Genomic DNA, 17,327 nt, shown 5'->3' with positions numbered 1-17,327 from the left:
GAAAAGAAACAGGAAAATGAAATAGAAGAAGTGTGAAGGAGATGAGAGTGCTGGGCTAGAATGCTGGAGACACTCTAGCCTACCACTCTCTTCTCCTTTCCTGGTCAGTTTCTCTCTTCCTTCAGGGAGGAGAAAGCAAAGAAAGCAGGTGCCACCTTCCACTATGCTGCCTGAGGCAACTGCCTCAATGAGCTTTATTGACACCTAGCGTGTGTGTGCATGTGTGTATGGCAGTTTTAAGTAAGAGGTACAAGATGAAAGTTTCTAGTTAGTTAGCTAACAATATGGGTACACATTGCTTTCTACAGAAAGCTGCTTCCTGTTGAGTCAGACCTTTGGTCTAACTCAGGCTGCAATCCTAACCACACTTTCCTGAGAGTAAGACCCATTGAACAAAATGGGACTTACTTCTGAATAGACCTGGTTAGGATTGTGCCCTTAGTCTTGTCCGCACTGACTGGCAGCAGCTATCCAGGGTTTCAGGCAAGATTCTTTCCCATTCTGAGCTGGAGGTGTCAGGGATTGAAAGTGGGACCTTCTGCATGCAAACCGAGGCTCTACCACTGAGCACCAAGGATCTCCTGTCTAGCAGAGTGCCACTACCTAAGCTTTTGAAATTAAAACAGACTATTCCAAAGACTCTGTAAGTGCCGCCTCTTGCCACTTGGGGAAGAGGTGAGTAAATAACATTAACTGAATTGTGACCAGGAAATGTGATCCATAATCCTCTGCCTTCCACAATAATTTGTTGACAGACATGCAGGAATTCCTTAGCAGAGAAGCTGTGGTGTGGAATGTGTTCACTTAGGGTAGAAAAATTTGCAAAACAGTACAGATGATCTGCAAAATATGTACCAGTTCCGTTCCAGAGATCTGTCCAGAAGTCGGAACATAAGTACATAAAAACAGCCAGCTCATGCTGGGCCAGTACTTTCATTCTTGGCTCAAAGAACCACAATGGACAGATCGTGCCTGAGCGAAAGCAGTACCCTGGCAGTCCATAAATTGGGGACCCCAGTTGTACAGTGTAGAAATCAGGAGTGGTGGAAATATATCTGTGAAAACAGGTCCTTTCTGCCATCCCAAGATTTATTTTAAAATAATGCTATTCTGTCTTTCAGCCCCACACAAAGAACCACACAAAATGCTCACAACGAAAATTTAAAACTATCTACAATAAAAGCAGCAAACAGATGATAAAAACGGTGATGAGACAGAACGAACGGAGCCAATACTGCAGAGAACAATGAACAAAACGCAGAGGAAGCCACCCTCTATGGAAAACCTTGGTCTTAGCCACCTACCTAAAGGCCACCAATGAGCAGGTGGGCTTCTTGTGGCAGGGAAGGTCACAATCTGGGTGCCAATACTGAAAAGGCCCTGTCTTGGGACCCAGTTATTCAGACTTTTAACACATAGCTGATGAGGCCTTGTAGGGCATTTGCCCAGTGCCCACGCTCCACCAACCCCTTAGGCAGTGAAGGACAGCTGAAGTTGCTGGTCCCCAGTGCCACTCAGTAAAAGAGTTCCTAAACACTGGAGCCATAGTTGTTCCAAGGGCCATAGAACATTGAGCGGAGGATTTGCATGTCTAGCACAACAGTCTTGAGTATTTCAAGAGTTAATATACATGACAAAGCACTTAATCACATCTCTGTGTCTTGTAGCTGAAGCTCCTCCCTTACTTAAAACAAAATCCATTCTGCCTTTTTATTCCCACAGAATTCTGTTACCACCGGCCCTTCCTTTTCTCCATCATAAGAACAGCCCCACTGGATCAGGCCATAGGGCCATCTAGTCCAGCTTCCTGTATCTCACAGCGGCCCACCAAATGCCCCAGGGAGCACACCAGATAACAAGAGACCTCATCCTGGTGCCCTCCCTTGCAACTGGCATTCTGACATAGCCCATTTCTAAAATCAGGAGGTTGCGCATACACATCATGGCTTGTACCCCGTAATGGATTTTTCCTCCAGAAACTTGTCCAATCCCCTTTTAAAGGCGTCCAGGCCAGTCGCCATCACCACATCCTGTGGCAAAGAGTTCCACAGACCAACCACACGCTGAGTAAAGACATATTTTCTCTTGTCTGTTCTAACTCTCCCAACACTCAATTTGAGTGGATGTCCCCTGGTTCTGGCATTATGTGAGAGTGTAAAGAGCATCTCCCTATCCACTCTGTCCATCCCCTGCATAATTTTGTATGTCTCAATCATGTCCCCCTTCAGGTGTCTCTTTTCTAGGCTGAAGAGGCCCAAACGCCGTAGCCTTTCCTCATAAGGAAGGTGCCCCAGCCCCGTAATCATCTTAGTCGCTCTCTTTTGCACCTTTTCCATTTCCACTAAGTCTTTTTTGAGATGCGGCGATTAGAACTGACCAGACCAGACCAGATGCAGCAACCATCACTTACCATCACAGAATCATTCATGTTCCTCATCTGGAAGACATCCATGGTGACTTCTGTACGATTAGAAGCTCCGTTGCCCCCAGAGTGTCCAGACTGGGGGAGGTCAAAATATGTACTATCAGGTTCCCTGCATAAAGAAGACATTTTTAGTACACCTGGTCTCCATCTAGTTGGGCATTTCCCATGCCCACCCAGCATTTTGCTTTTTCCTGTGATCTGTGTCGAGTCAGGATGGTGCAGTAGTTCTGTTGTTGGCCCTAGACCTGGAAGAGCTCATCTTGAGTAACCTTGGGGCCAGCTATTGCTCAGCTTAACCTACCTCACAGGGTTGCTGTGAAGGCAAAAGGAGGGAAGGAAGGAAGTGTCCCACCCTAAACCCTTTGAAGGAAGGGTTGTATAAACATGTTTTAAAAATTGCTTTTGGAGAGCAAATTGTTTTATTGTTGGGTTTCCGGGTTTGAACTTTAAGAAAAGAGGTATATAAATCATTTAAATAAAGAAAGATGGGAAATGGATACAAATGGAACTTGTTCATGTCCATCTCCTTTAGTCCAGCGAACAAATGTGTATGTCTGGTGCCAGGGCTTGAAGTAGGATGTCAAATGCTGCTCCCTGCTTTCCTGGGTAAACACCTCCAGGCACCAAGAACTGCCACCACCGCCCCTTCTCCAACATTTACTGCATTTCAAAAGGAAGAGGCACTAGAGACAAGAGAGCAGTGATGGGCTAGAGCAGTGGTATTCAAACTGGGGCGTCACAACACCCCAGCCAGTGGGTCCTGGCCTCTGCCCCCTTAAGGGACAGGGGCAGCCAGGAGGCAGGGGGAAGGCAGCAGCACGATCCACAGGATCATGCCGCTCACGGGGGCTGCAGGGGCTTGGGTGCACTTGCCCAAGCCTCCTGCAGCCTCCCGGGGGTGCAGGGAGCCCTGCGCAACCTTCGGCAGGGCTCCCCAGGTCCGGAAAAGTGAAAGCGGAGCGATCACGCCACGCTCCGCAAAACCGGAAGCGGAGCATGATCGCTCCTCTTTCCCTTCTGATGGGGCTGCAGGGACTGGGGTGCACCCTCCAGTTCCTGCAGCAGCCATCCCTGTGTGCAGGGAGCCCTGCACGAGTGCCTGCAGGGCACCCCAGGTCAGGGAAAGGGAGAGAGGAGCAATCTGCTGTGCCTCTGTGGAAGCGGAGCGCGATCGCCCCACTCCCTTTCCCTGACCTGGGGTGCACTGCAGGCGCTCACGCAGGGCTCCCCACACACAGGGACAGCTGCTGCAGGGACTGGAGGGTGGCACCCCAGTCCCTGCAGCCCCCAAGCGATGCGATCCTGCGGATCGTGTCACTGCCTTCCCCCTGCTGCCTCCCCCCCACCCCCGCAAAGACTTACTGCGGGTTTCAAACTCCCGGAGAGTTTGAAAACCGCAGGGCTAGAGTGTCTCCTAGAAGATGCTCTAGCCTGCAACTCTTCTCTCTTCCACACTTCCTGTTCAAATTCAGTGAGCATGTGGGAAAGAGGTGGCTGGCAGAGGTACTCTATGCCCCTGCCAATCTATTTCCTGGAGCAGCCACCAGGATGGGAGGGGTTCTGTCTAGTACTCCCTTTTGCATTTGTAGCTGTGCAGGACAAAGAAGAAATATAAATGAAGACATGCAGGTGCAAAACTTTGAAGTGGGCCAAGGGCTTTAGATAGTAAGCTCCTCAGGGCAGGGATCTCCTCTGTCTTGTTGCTCATCAAGGTAGCACCATATGCAGTGATGGTACTGTGTCGAGAAATAACACTTACAGGCTACTCCAGAGGTGTTCAAAGGTAGTGCCTTCATCAGCTGGGGAAGACTGGGACATCTTCACAACAGGAGAATCCGGCAAAGGATAAATGGCCCTGGGGAGAGAGAACAAACCCAGGTCAGTCTGAACGTGCTGGGAGCCAATAATTATTATAAACAAGTCTCAGTTTTGTAGCAATTGAACTGCCTGCCATGGCTTCTTGGGAATCTCCTGCCTACGTGTCAGATACCAAAGCTGTCATTCCTCACAGAGAGATGCCAGAAAGAGGAGAGGAGGATGCTGGGTCTCATGTGGAAGTACGCTCCTCCTCCTCTGGTTCTTCCTCGTCTTTCCATTCTCCCTGCCAGTCAATGAGCTTTCTTCCAGGCTACTGTGAAGGTGCACTCAGGGCCGACCCATCCATGAGGCCAACTGAAGCAGCTGCCTTGGGCAGCAGATGGGCATGCAACACCCATTTCCATCTGCCTACTTGCCTCCAGTGTTCCTCCTTCTCCTGTTTCCTGAAGAGGAAGAGGAAGACAGAGAGGAAGAGGACATGTGTCAGGCAAGCTGAGCTAGGACACTGAAGTGTAGAAGGAGCAGAGGCTGCCATATGACCAATGAGAGGCAGGTTTGGCATGCTGCCTCAGGCATCAGGTGGGCTTGGGCCTGGGTGCACCAGCCTTTGGAAGAAAGCCTGTCAGGCATGGGAAGGGGAAAGAGTTGCCACTGAGTTGCAGGAGCTGTTGAAGGATGTTTGCATTTCTGCATCTTGAACTGTTGTCCACTCCATAGTTTTATTGTGCTAGACATTTTTTTTAAGCAAGTTAGAATACAATTAATCACTTTAAAAAAAAAAAAAGACAGAAGCTCTGTATCTTGGTCAGCTGAACATAGGAAGAAATTGGCAGGGTTGTATTGCCTCCCCAACCAGCAAGGAGGTATTGATGGGGAGGCCATCTGTACCTGTTGAATTTCTGCCTGCTGTGCCACTGTTGCAAGCCAAGAGAGCATTTCTTTATAAAGATGCTGATAAGCCTAATTAATTAAAATGTATTAACATAGGAGCACAGAGTCTGTAATCCACTGGCGTGCACACAGCTACCTACCATATTCTCTTGCCAATCCCCTGGTTCAAGAAGGCCGGGGGATTTCGCACTCAGCTCCTCTGGGGCCGGGTGCCTGGCAACAAAACCCTGAAGAACTCATTACATTGAATTGTTGCCATTTCTACCGCAGCCAGAGCTGGAATCTGGTCTCCAATATAGCAGTACTGAAGTCTAGCCCCACACTTGAAAACCCGCAGCTGTTTCAGTCTATGGTTGGATAACTATCTTTTGCGTTTTCACAACCCATGGGGCTGCAAACCATCAATGAGCAGCTGATCTTCTCTGATAGTCATTCATTGACAACCCTATCCTAACCAACTTCCCAGCACCAATACAGCTGTGCCAATGGGGCATGTGGTGCATCCTCCCTTACCTTGAGAGCTCCAGTGGGTCTCTTCGTCTCTGCACCCGCTATTGAGTGGTGCAGAACCAAGGAGACATGTGTAGGGCTCCACGGCCAAGGAGGGAGCACAAAATATGGTGGCAGACTCTGCCACTGTCTCTGCCCCCTCCTGAGCCCATTCCTTCCCTCCCCCTGTACTCCCCCCACCCAGTTCCGCTCCCTCCCCACCTCCCCTCTACCCAAGAAGCCTCACCACCAAGCAGTGGTGTTACTGTCAATTGCTCCCCAGTGACATCTTGGCACTGAGGCCCAGTGCCACACTCCTTGTTCTCCAACTGTCATGAATGTGCTTTATGGTACGTTCGTGACACCCAGAGCCAGCAGTATGCACACTCCACTAGCACTGGAGAGCTCAGGACTGGGCTCAAAGTGCTTTTACATAGCAAAATAAATCAATAAATGATTCCCTGCCCCCTAAGGGCTCACAGTCTAAAAATGATGCGGAAAAGACACCAGCGTGACAGCCACTGGAAAAGGCACATGCTGGCAGGAGAGGGACAGTTGTCCTCACCTGTTAAATATGCAAGAACCACAAGTTTAAAAGGTGCCTCTTTCCCCAATTAGCAGGGTGTCCTGGCAGCATCTCCAGGTAGGGCTGGGAAAGCTGCCTCTCAAATCCTGGAGAGCTGCTCCCAGTCAATGCAGAGTTAGATGGACCAGTGGTCTGACTCAGCAGAAAGCAACCTTGTATGAGAGCCGAGTTTAATGTCTCATCCATACCCGAAACTCCCTGGGCCAGCCACTGCTACCTGGTACATTTTGGGACTGGGAGGAGGGGATCCAGGGTCAAATATGCAAGAAGCACAAGTTAAAAGGAACTTCTCTCCCCAGGGTTTGTGTGAGGCTGATTAGGAAGAACCATGGACACCATTTGGAGCTCCTTAGAGGAAGGGTGGGATATAAAGTCAACTTTTATCGAGTGTATACTGATGGTGCTGTCAGAACCACAGTTCACAACTGCGCAGGCAGGACTGAGTCACAGTTAGGCACTTTCTTGCTCCATTGATCTCCGTGGGAGACTTACTGGCCAATCCTATGCATATCAACTGAGAAGTAAATCCCATTAAAGGCAATGGTGCTTACTCCCAGGTAAGTACAGACAAGTAGGTGCTTCCGACTCTGAAATTCACTTCTGCAGGATCATGGCCCTGGGCATTAGATTGCCGTGACAGTTGTTATAAACAGTCATACACTGAAAGAGAATTTGACTCTGGACATGCCACTGAGTTCAGAGGGCCTTTGTCAAGCGGTCTTGACTCTGCCACTGTTTCGACTGGAGATCAACGAATCCACAGAGGCTTTCAGGCCAGTAGATTAGCCTGGAAGGTAAAGCCCTCCAATCACTCCAGACCCAGCTTGGAGTGCAAAGCTGCACTGTGATCTCATATGATAATTGGAAAGGCATAAACATCTCTCACACTCTCCCCAAAAGCAAGAGTTTCCTGCAGGCGGTGGGGGGGGGGCGGCGGGAAGGAGTCTTCCTACCTGCTTGCAGCCTCCAGAGATTTGGGTTTCCCTCTGAGAGAGGCCTAAGGATTGAGCCACTCGGTGCGACTTAACAGCAGCACGGCTGACCAAGTAGCGTCTTGGTCGCCAAGGTGATGACATTGGAGCTGTTGAAAGCTATGTGAAAAGTGTGGCAAAGTCCCTGCCTGTGTGCACTCCTTCCTGGAACATGAAGTATGGCCAGGGAGGGAGGGAGGGAGGGAGGGGAGTTTGCAGAGAGCTCGCTCCTTCCCGGCGTCTGCCTTGAAGACTGAGAGCCACTTCACCCAAAACTGACATAGGGAGCTGCCTCTGTTGAGTCAGGCCGTTGATCCACCTAGTTTAGGAGTGTCAACACTGACTGGCAGCAGCTTTCCATGGTTTCAGACGGGCACCCAACCCAGTGTCACCAGGAGATGCTGCCAGGGATTTAATCTCCATGGGACCTTCTGCACCCTGTGCTACAGTCTCATTTCCAAAGAATAATAAACAATCCACCACAGGCACAAAAAGGGGGGGGGGAGATATCTCCAAGGGAGATACCTCTTGGATATTTATCCATTTGTTTCTTTTTGTTTTGCATTTTTGTACCACCCTTCTTCCAAGGCACTCAGGTTCCTTCTGTCCTCACAACAACCCTGAGATATAGGTGAGGCTGAAAGAGACTGGCCCAAGTTCATCCAGGAGGCTTTGTGGCTGAGTGGGGATTTTAACCCGAATCTTCCAGGTCTAAGTCCAGCACCAGTACATTGTGCCAGCAAAGCCACCTGTTGGAGTTATGTAACCAACACATAGCTAAGTATTTGTTGGCTAGCTTATAAATAAATAAATACATAAATAAATAAAATAAATAAATAAATGAAAGGTTTTATATTCAGCTGACCACCCTCCTCCCAGACCCAGTTAACTGCTAGCGTGCATTTGTTTATATAGATTGCTTCCTCACTGTGCTTTCCTCGCATCAGTGCTTGCATGGTACCATTGGGGGACCTGAGACAAGGCAGTTGAACCCCCACTCCCACCTGTGCTGAGGATTCAGATGCTGGCCAGGTGAGATCTCAGCCAGTGCCCAACCTGGCTTTGGACACCCCTGTCTGTCCACACACCCCCCCCCAGTTCTTCCCTGATGAGCATGCACAGTAGCTGAGCTGAGTTGAGCCATCTGGGGCTGTGCACATAACTCTCAGTGTATTTTAGGCAAACACATCTGATGCTTTGATAAGAGTGAACTGTGCAGCCACAATAAACAATGCTGCATCCTTATCATCCGGCGTAGCAGCTAGGTAAACTTCAGCTGTGTGTTTTGGACCCATGTGAGGCCAAAAGTTGTTAGAACTTCCACCTAAAGTAAACACTTCCTGTTGAGGTCTGATGCAGGTCAGATGATTCCACAGAGCACACCCTGTTCATAACTGCAGGTTCTCAACATCTCATCCAAGCCCCATGGAGTCTTGTCAATTTCATTCCCTTGCTCTAATCTTTGATGGTGGGGCAGGGACTAACTGATCAGGTCCTTTATGAAAACAGGTAGCACAGAGAGAGAGAGGTTTTCAAAAACTTTGGGGGGGGGGGGAATAAGTGCCATGACACTGTGTCTTTGACAGGTAGAAATCAGCTGGTAAAGCTTTTCCTCCAGCAAAAGAAACTGGATAATAGGAAACATTGCATGCAGCTGTTGAAGGCAAGATGTGTTGGAAAGGTGGACAGCTTAGGTGCGAGCCTATCCATGTCTACTTGGATGTAAGCCCCACTGAGTTCAATGGAACTTACTCCCTGGCGAATGACTACAGCAGTGTTTCTCAAACTGTGGGTCAGGACCCACTAGGTGGGTCACGAAACAATTTCAGGTGGGTTCCCATTTCAATATTTTATTTTTAATATATTAGACTTGATGCTACCATGATCTGTGACTGCATATGGGGAAATGTTATAGACCTGTACTTTGAACAAACTACTATGTATGTTCTTTTAACAATGATAGTAAAGGAAACTTACTCCTGGGTAAGTGTGGGTAGGATTGCAGCCTAGGATAGTTAAAAAATTTTCCTGCTTGATGATGTCACTTCTGGTCATGACATCACCTCTGGTGGGTCCCGAAGGAAGATAAACAGGTTTAGTTAACTTGGATGGGACTACCTGGAAATTCTAGGTGCTGCAGGTAGAAATGATCATTGCTCAGTGGTAGAACATAAGAAGGCCAAGGGCCCATCTAGTCCAGCTTCTTGTATCTCATAGTGGCCCACCAGATACCTCTGATAGCACACAAGACATCAAAGTATCTGTATCCTGTTGCCACTCCCTTGCATTCAGAATTCAGAGACAGATTACCTCTAAAACCCAGAGGTTGCATATAGTCATCCTGACTTGTAACCTGTGGTAGACTTCTCCTCCATCATTCTGGACAATCCCCTTTTAAAGGTATCCTGGCCAGGTGACATCACCACATCCTTTGGTGAGGAGTTCCACACATTCATTCGTGGTAGATCTACTGTGCATGCACAAATTCCCAGATTCACTCCCTGGCATCTTAGCAGAACTGGGAAAGACCACTGCACGTGATCCTGGAGAACTGATACCATTCACTGCTGACAATCCTGAACTTGATGGACCAATGGTCTGACCTGATAGACAGGAACACCATTCTACAGCCAGAGAAGACTCCTTCAGTGCAATCCTAGGCAGGTATACTCAGAAATAAGTCCCATTCTGTTCCACAGGGCCGACTCCCAGGTACATGCGTATAGGATTGCAGCATTAAACTGCTAGTTCCTTGTCCCCTGAAACCCATCCCCATTTGTGTGAGGAAGTGGCCATTCCAAAAGCAGTCTTTGGAGATTTGGTTTGCCAATAGCAAATAACAAAAACCAAAACTGCTGTTGGAGTCCAGTAGAGCAGCCTTTTAGTACAACATCTTGTTTGGAGGGAAAAGGGGAAAACGTACATCTTTTGGTACTGCGTTTGTGAAAAGTGGCCCATAAATATTCTAAGTAACAATTGTGTTTCTCTGAGTAGCAGAGTTTGAATGTACAATACTGATTTCTTGCTTTGCGTGTCATATGTATTTATTTAATGAATTTTTATCCCACCTTTCCATGGCACTCTAGGTGGCTTCCAACACTAACAAACAATATGAAATAATCACTGCAAACAATAAAACATTAAAAACAGTACAAACTGGGCAAACCCAGTGGACAGCATTGATAATGAACAATTGTTAAATTAAAATTTCTTCATATACTGTGCAAACATGTCCAGTTGTGTGCAATAAACACAACATCCAAGGCCTGTGCCTTCCTCAGTGTCACTTGTGAAGGCAGCCTCAGAGCCTCTGTCATTTCCCCTTTTAACCCAATTAGCGACTTGTTTACTGATGCCTCCTTTGTAATTTGCAGGCTTCTCCTAAAAGCAACGGGTGAGTTCCACAAGCTGTTGTGATCGATTTCTCTCATTATGAGCCGTAATTAGGCAAGACGCTGGCCGCAATCAGAAATTAAGAATGGGGAAGCAAGTTGGAACTTGCTTGATGCACAAAAAAGAAATATATATTGTAGAGGACTCTTCTAATTGCAATAGGGAATGGCATATCTTGACTTTAGGGAGTGAGTGATGGGATTGGAAAAACGGAGAGTTAATTACTTGGAAGTGTGGGCCACATGTAATTAAGTGTGGTACTGGCTTCTTTCTCTTCTCATATTTAAAAAAAAAATGCTAGTTTTCCATTATTGGTCACTGTGATGTAACCAAACGTGTCTAGATTGTAAGCCTTTTGGGGGCAGAGACCTGAACCTGTCTTTGCACCATGTACATTGATGGTGTTTGTTTAACACGATACCAAGCAAGGATGTGCTGGAGTCACCACCCCGGAGTCACAAATCAAGTTGCAAGTCACTGACCCCAACTCAACTCAACTCACAAGTCATAACAGGCAGACATTGTGACTCATCCAGAGCCTTTTAAACAATCATCTTGACTTGGGTTTGACTCATTGTGAGAAATGAGTCGCAGAGCGAGTCAGGCATGGCAAAAAAAAAATAAGTACACACACACACAAAAGAGAGTTGCAAGCACATACAAAAGTGAGTCAGGACTTGAGTCTATTTGAGTCATGACTTTTCTTGGAGTCACCGGTCCAGAATCGCAAGTCAGCCAGGTCTGACGCAGTGATGTCCGTGACTCACGTCAACGTAAGTTGCAAAAAATCAGCATTACTGTGACTCACGTTGAGTTGTCAGGATTCTAGTTCTCATCCCTGGTACGAAGTACCTCCCTGCTTCCATTTAAGAACACCTCTCCTCTGTTCTTGATTTGGCTGCCTGTATAATCTTCAGTGCTTACTGAATATAGCCATCTATCCCCCAAGTCTAACCTAAGAAATATCTGCCTAGTACAGTTGGGTGCTCTTTCCCATGGGAGGCTTTCAAGCAGATAAGCATCTGCAGGGAGTGCTGTGGTTGCCTGCATGGAGTAGGGGGCTGGGCTAGATGGCCTCCAAGGTTCCTTCCAATGTTCAGTCTATGAATCTATAAGACCTTCCACTGCTTCAGGTAAGACAATGAATTCTCCACCTTTTGGTGGCATGCCGGTATGTGCAAAGAGCCATTATGGCTCTTCCTCCTCTTGCACTCACAGGATTTGAAAAGGAAGACAGGAATGGAGTGGAAGAGGAAATGGGAAGGAGAGGAGAATGAAGTGGTGGGCTAGAGTGGCTCCTTGGAATTTCTTGGATGCAATGCAGCAGCAGCTTCCATCTTCCTCTTGCTGCTGTTGCTCTTTGGGCTCAAAAAGGGCTATTCTAGCCCACCACTCTCTTCCCCTCCACACTTCCTCTTCCCCTCTTTCTTTTCAAATCCAGGGAGTAGGTGGAAAAGAGGTAGAATCAGCTGAGTGGTGGCCCTCCCTCTAATCTGTCTCAATCAACCTTATGCTCTCAACCTTCCTCTCATCAATGGGCTTCACGCTGCATGTCCATTGGCTCCAAGCCAGATTTGTGAGAAAGCTGAATAACGGCAACAGCCATGTTCAATGAGGATCCACTGTTTCCAAATTAGGCAGGCTTGAATCCCCAAATGCTACCTGTCAGAAATCAGCAGCTTTGTACCTCTTTCCATTTCAGTGCAGATTTTGAAAATTGTAAAATTATTTTAAACCAGGTATTTCTTTTACTTTTGCTTTTTCAAAGGTGGGAATTGGGACTGAGAGAGCATCCTATGCGGCTGAATCAGTGACAGCAGTTCTACATGTACAAAGCCATCATCCGTCCAACCCCCCTCCCTCCATGTGGTGCTCCTTGGAGAGTTTTCTAAACTGCCAGGAACAGCCGGCGAGCAATTAAAACATCCACACAACTGGCAATGGCAGTGCAGGTGAATTGATTCTCCAGCTGGTACCTGGCAGTGAAGAGAATACGTTGTTTCTCTATGACGGGCTCAATGAGGCTGAAGTAGGGCAAGCCCTCCAAGTTTAAATTGAAAGTAAAAATTCTAGAAATGTTAATTTATGGCAGGTGCCCTTCGCCCTTGTTCCCCTTAGCTTCTCCTGATCCTGCCACCTATGTCTGCTGTTTGTTAGCTTTATTTTTCCCCACCCTCTCCTCTATACCTTCTCAGATTCTTGAAATGTAGATTGTAAACTCTTAGGGGCAGAGACCTGCCTTTTCTTCTGCTTATGATGTACATCATGATGTACATCATGATGTACATCATGATGTACATAATGATGTACAACACAATGGTGTAGTGCAGCGGTTCTCGCACATTTAGCATTGGGACCCACTTTTCAGAACGAGAATCTGTCAGGACCCACCAGAAGTGATGTCATGACCGGAAGTGACATCATCAAGCAGGAACATTTTGAACAATCCTAGGCTGCAATCCTACCCACACTTCCTCCTACCCAGCACTTCCTCCTACCCAGGAGGAAGTCCCACTGACTTTCATTGTTAAAAGCATAGACATAGTAGCCTGTTCAAAGTACAGGTCTGTAACATTTCCCCAAATGCAGTCACAAACCATCAAGTCTAATATATTCAAAATGAAATATTGAAGTGAATGGGGACCCACCTGAAATTGGCTCCTGACCCACAGTTTGAGAAACACTGGTGTAGTGGTAAATGTTAAAGCACAAGAGGTTATCATTACACTCCCTATGATCCGGCTCCACTAAGATTATAACACAAATAAATACATATTTTTTCCTCATTAGAGTGCTTTCTTCTGTTGCACTATTTCCGTGGTAAAATATGCAAGTAAATTTGCATAGGACTGTAGCCTTCCTGTGAGTTACGTATTGAAAAGTATTACAGTCTCCTCCACCCACCCCCTGCTCAGTTTTGCGTATATATTTTCATTCTGTTGTTCATAATTTCATGCACATGGTTCCCTCACTCTCCTCCCTATTCTTACAGTGGCCTCATGAGAAAGGCTCAGTTGAGAGATAGTGGGCTTCCTGACTTCAAGGGGAATTCAGAGTTGGGTGGCCCTGTTCATAGTCCAACACTCTAACTTTGAATTCCCCTTGAAGTCAGGAAACCCACTATCCCTCAGCACTGCCGTTCTACTCTAGAACTTGGCTCCAAGGTATTGTTGTAAGTAAGGGATGATGCTAAGCCCTGATTGGTGACACACCTTGTCAGACCTGCCCATCCACAAGGCTGAGTGAAGTGGCCAAGTCAGTCAGCAGACTGGCTGGGGATGTCCATCTCTGCCCACCCACATCCTTTCCCCCTGTTCTGCTTCCTGGATTTGAAAGAAAAAGGGGAATGAAACAGAAGAGGAAGTTTGGAGGAGAAAAGTGTGCTAAGCTAGAATGTCCCTTTGGCTGCACAAGACTCATTTCTGAAAATGACTTGTGACTTGACTCAAAAGACCCAAAATTTTTCATGAGTCAAGTTGTGATAGCTCCCCACTCAAGTCCTGGGATCACTGACTAGGGACACAACTCGGGGCTCATGAACTTGAACACATGCCTGGTGCAAAGCATTTAAGGCATATCCTCTTGTATAATGACAACTCTGTTTTCATTATATGAGTATTATTAGCATCCCCATGTTATGGATAGGGAAGACTGAGGCTGATAGATACTGGCTTGCCTAGGGAGTGTATGGCAGAGGTAAGAGAAACCAGGAAAGTCTTGATTCACAGCTCAGTCCAAACTAGAAGACACCTGGAGAGTATTCAGTGCCTGTACTGCCCCATTGACGCTGCATCCAAGCCCCAGCCTCTGGTGGAGGTAAGTGAAGCACTGAGTGGAGCAGGGACTGGGACATGGTGGTGAGAGGGTGGTTCGAAGGTGGGGAGCGGGCATTTCTGGGCAGGAGAAGGCAGAACAGGGAAGTTTCAGTCTATAACCCCCATCCTGGGCCTCCTGGCTTTACACAGGGCTACTTGGATTGTGCCTGCCCATTAGAAGCCCCATAGGGCAGACAAAGGCATTATTTGGTATGGGGGGGGGGAATATCCCCTTACCCCAGGGATACCTTCAGCCTGTTCCAAAACTGCTTTGGATACAGTGGAGGCCATGTGACTTAGCTGCACCAGTACAGCTTGGCAGGATTGGGCTGGCAGTCTCCTAACCATTACACTACCTTCCAACAAGTCCTGCTTATGTTAGTGATCAGATAAAATGGATTGATTCCCCCCTGAGCATATTGCAACTATCTTTTTACATATAAGATAGTTATATGCAGAACCCCTGCTAATTGGGTAAGAGGCACTTTTTCAAGTGGGTGCTCCTTTTTTTTAGCAGGGGGAGAGTAATTGGCCCACCTCACCCCAACAGTGTCTGTTCTAGTGGCTGTCTGCTGGTATTCATTTGCATCTTTTTAGATTGTGAGCCCTTTTGGGACAGGGAGCCATTTAGTTATTTGATTTTTCTCTGTAAACCGCTTTGTGACCTTTTAGTTGAAAAGCGGTATATAAATACTGTTAATAATAATAATAATAATAATAATAATAATAATAATAATAATAATAAGTGCGTGAACGGACCCACACCCCAAAAAATATAATAATAATTTACATGCCAAAAAATGCGCACCATATATTACTTGATTGCGTGATTGCAGCTTCCCCACCCTCTATAGGATGCTAGATCTTTTGCAATCTCCCCATCTTTTTTCTAATCCCATGGACAGATAACTCAGGGGACAGAAATGATTCCTGCCCAGTAAACCAGGAATTACAAAAGGTGATCTTCAGGTTCCCTTTAACGAACACCCTTCCCAAGCTGGCGTTCAGGGGGTGTGGCTGCTCAGAGACTCCTCTGTTTCAAACCAGGGTCTGCAACAGATGCAGTGCCATTGTCCCCCTCCAAAGGCTCTCATTTGCTCCCATCTCCCCAGGGAGCAGCTCTTAAGACAAGTTCTGTTACCTTTTGTACCTGCGCAGCAACAGCCCTAGTTGGTTACAGTTGCCTCTATGGCAACCGCCGTAGTAACACACCTGTAGAGGCACCCAAGGATGCGGTGGGCCACGCTGCTCATTGGCCATGAGGGCATACTTGGAAGGGGTTCTTGATTTCATGTGGCTTACCCTATACATTTCAGTTAGGCCGGGAAACACACTCTGGCCGGGAAAATTAAACTCTGGGTTTAATTTTTTTGTTTTCATTCACTTGGGTTAGATTTCTTGGTCGCTTGCAGCCCTGCACCCAGTTAAACCCAACAGGGTGCAAAAATATGACTTTTTGCAGACAGTTGAAACCGTGAAGTGGATATGGTTAAGGGCCTGATCCTATCTAGCTTTCCGGCACCGGTGCAGCCACAAAGCTGCCCCAAAGTAAGAGAACAAATGTTCTCATACTTTGAGGAGGCCTCTGTGATTGCCTTCCCCCCTCCCCACCGGATGCAGTGCACACCCCATGGGCATGGCCACACTGGCACTGGAAAATTGGGCCCTAAATTGGATTGGGCCCTAAATGAGTTGATTGATGATTGATCAGTGCATTGAAGGAGAAGTGGAGGTGTGAGGAGGAGGGCATGAAGGAGACATAGTTGGGTGGATGATCTCAGTAGTTGAGCCCAACGCAGGAAAGAGGGAGAAATGAATGAAAGGATGGATCTGTACATGGAGGGAGGGAGGGAGGTATCAAGAGGCTGAATGGGTTTATAGTTTCACTGATACACTGGGGAAAGAAGGAAAGAATCAGATACTAAATATTATTGTTAAGGATAGTTGTATACTAGATTTCAATTAAAAGTTCAGAAAGCAATGTACAAAGAAAATTGAGTAAATAGACCCATTGGTTGGTCAGTCAGTCGGTTTCTCAGACCACTGCCATTATTTCTCCTGATTTTCAGGAATAGTTGGGATTTGAGACCTGAAATGGTGATCTACAATGCAATTCACTAGCAACCGACCTTGCAGGGTTGTTGTGAGGATAAAAGTAGGAAGGTACACACTAAGCTTCCTGGAGTGCTAACATTAGTGGGGTCTGGGATGCTGACATTAGCCCCAGGAAAACCCAGGTGATCACCTTCCTGGTTCCATGGACTTTGCAAAGCAGGGTTTGTTTACAGGCTGGGAAGGAGTTGGACTCAGGCCCCCTTGCTTGGAGACTTTATTAGTCCAGCGTTAGCTCTTGGGCATCTCTGCTTTAAAAGACCCCAGGCAGATCCCTGACTGGGACTTGGGCAAGTAAGGCTGGACAGCGCTGGATGTGGAGGTCCAGAATCAGTTCTTGATCACATTTGCCCCCCCCCCAACACTGACCCTACCAGATTTCCAAAATACATGCCTCCCAGCTGTCGAAGAGATACCATGGGGTTTGCTTACCCCTTGCCCGCTACCCGATCCCACTTGCCCTCCCTACCTGGCTTGCTCGGGAGTTGTCTGTGTGCTCCCAAAGAGAAGGAGGCATGGGTGCCACTGGTACAAACAGAGCTGGGCTGTTCATCTCTGGCTCCCTTGTTCCCCCTTGTAATCTGGGTTGGGGGGAGGAGGAGGAGGAGGAGGGTGTTGTTGTAGTCCCTTCCTGCTCCCCTCCCCATCAGATTCCAGGGGCTCCCCCCACGCCTTGCCTTTTTAACCCCTTCTTGCCATGCTGGAGGCAGGGCTTGGAGGGGGGGTGAAGGCGCCTTTTAGAGGAGAGAAGGCGGGAAGGAGGGAGGGGGAGAGGAGGAGAGATGGAAAGGGAGGGGATTCCCAGAGGTCATCAAACCAACCCTTTC

Source organism: Tiliqua scincoides, chromosome 9 (assembly GCF_035046505.1).
Source record: "Tiliqua scincoides isolate rTilSci1 chromosome 9, rTilSci1.hap2, whole genome shotgun sequence".
NCBI lineage: Eukaryota > Metazoa > Chordata > Lepidosauria > Squamata > Scincidae > Tiliqua > Tiliqua scincoides.
Note: the sequence above shows the minus strand (reverse complement) of the source record.